Source organism: Camelus dromedarius, unplaced genomic scaffold, assembly GCF_036321535.1.
Source record: "Camelus dromedarius isolate mCamDro1 unplaced genomic scaffold, mCamDro1.pat HAP1_SCAFFOLD_114, whole genome shotgun sequence".
In the NCBI taxonomy this organism is placed as follows: Eukaryota; Metazoa; Chordata; class Mammalia; order Artiodactyla; family Camelidae; genus Camelus; species Camelus dromedarius.
The window spans coordinates 8,434,739-8,436,817 of record NW_026989787.1 but is presented as its reverse complement, the minus strand read 5'-3'; the positions used below and the strand labels follow the sequence as shown (position 1 = coordinate 8,436,817).

General features: G+C 48.0%; 1 long non-coding RNA gene across 1 annotated transcript; it reads left to right on the top strand.

Annotated features, from left to right (window-relative positions):
- Positions 1 to 333: 333 nt before the first annotated feature.
- LOC135320667 (uncharacterized) lies at positions 334 to 1,715 on the top strand. Its single transcript, XR_010379920.1, has 3 exons — positions 334 to 392; positions 1,245 to 1,377; positions 1,640 to 1,715. It is a non-coding gene; the product is annotated as an uncharacterized LOC135320667 (long non-coding RNA).
- The last annotated feature ends 364 nt before the right edge of the window (positions 1,716 to 2,079 follow it).

Sequence of the window (2,079 nt, the reverse complement as noted above, 5' to 3'; positions counted from 1 at the left end):
GCCGAATTCCGTGTGCTCATTCCCAGTACCTCCATTTAAAAACAGAAGAAAAGGAAAAACAAAAACAAGAGCAAACTTCAAATGTTAGAAATACATAGTGCGCAAACCCAACTTCCATATCCATTCTTTTTACGTGTTTTCCTCTTACTACTTGGTTTGAAATAAATCCCAACCGTGACTTAAGCATTTTTTTCAGAAAATGCTCTAACTCTTTGAAAGTCTTTTCTGCCACTGTTGTTTTGACACATCCACGAACGGAGATAGACGCACATGGTGGTTTTAATATACATTCGTGTTTATTCTCATTAATGTACCTGTAACTACATTTTACAGATGGTGTGTCAGTGCGCCACTTTACAGAAGAGAGAGGAAGAGAATCTTCCTGGGATGAGGTACAGTCTCTTGTTGTTAATGACCTTGTGTGACTATATTAGTACCAGGGGATTCTGAGACATAAACCGGGGGTTGGTGTGAGTGTGCATTTCAGGTTTGCATCTGCTGATGTGAATTTTTGACTTATGCTTTTAACTTGCAGTTTAGGATGTGATTCTGTGCTTAATGCCTTAGGACTGGATAATGAACTTGTGTTCAATTTCCAGACTCACCTAGTGAAACCAGTGTCTGTGTGGGCATTCTTTTTTTCAGGGTCTTTCCCTTACAGTTTATTAGAGGATATTGAAAAGAAATTCATCCCTGCGAAAGTTAGGTGTATGTTGGAGTTGGTTCTTGTTTTAGCCGTCCTCACTTGAAATTAATTAAGTGATGTTTCATTTTCAAGGCAGCATGTTTTGTCTTCCCATTCCACCGCCAGTAACAGTGGTCTAGTTCCCTTAATGCCTTATGCTGTTTCCCACCTGCTCCTTTTACTCAGGCTGCCCTTCCCCAAAGCCCCTCCACATCCCCCCTCTCCGCTGGATCTCTCTTTTAAGAAACATTGCGGTCTTCCCAGCATTCCCTGAGCTATCCACGTGCAGCGGAATCTCCTGTCCTTTGTGGCGTTACTGTACCCGTTCACCTCAGTTGTAGAGCTGTTGAAACTTTTCTGTGCTGATTTGTTTTCATGGATCCTGTGCCTCTGGCAGAACAGAGAGGAGAATCTGCCTTTTACTTGTACCACCAGCTTCTCCCAGAATAGGGCTTATGTTTTAATAGCTTCGGTAAATAACTGTTGTCTACCTGACTGACTAAGCGTATGCACATTTTCTGAAGTTCGGTTCCTGATTTATCTTGTTTTGTGTTACTAGGAAGGGGCGACTAAGCCCAAAATTACAAAACCGTAGTATGCTACTGGGACTGTAGAAGTGGCTCCGCAGGAGCTGACGGATCATAAAACACTGACCTCTGTTGGTGGAGCACACGGAGCTTATTATACACTGGGTAAGTTAGTGAACGTGGCTGGCATTTCTTGTTCTCCGTGCCTAGAAACTAGTGTGCTCTTGGGGAAAGGGTATATGTAGCTCTGCAGTAGAGAGAATGCGGGCTTAGCATGCAGGAGTTCCTGGGGTCAGTATCCAGTTCCTCCAAGAAACGAGTGTGATACGTGGAAGGAAGGAAGGAAGGAAGGCGCAAAGGTTTTGTTTCGCTTCAGCAGTGTCTTCGCAGGAAAGCCTAATCCTCCATTCTTTTCTGTGGTTTTTAGCCGACGCGGGACCTGGCGCGGCTCCGGTGTGTCCCGGCAGCGCTCGCCCACCTGCGGCGGTCCCGGAGGCCCAGGTAAGTGGGGTGGTCATGCTCTGTTGGACCTCGTCCTGGGAAAGGTGATCTTCCCGTTCTCCCGGCAGCCGTTCCTGGCCTCGTCTGCAGCCTGTGTGTCCTGTGACGGGTCTGGCGTGGCGTGTCGCTGCCTTTTTCAGACTCAAAACTCTTGCCCAGGAGCCAGTGGGCTGCTTCTCCTGGGAGCCCGTCGCCTTGGCTGGTGCCTGCAGGAGCCATGAGGGAGTGCTTAGGAGCCGGGGCCCGCAGACTTTGACTGTGGGTTTCTCGAAACAGCGTGAGGAGGGTGAGCCCTCACTCCACACTGACTTCTCCTGGCTCGGCTGACTCCTTCCTGACCTCCTGCACCTGGGGTTGCTCCTGGGT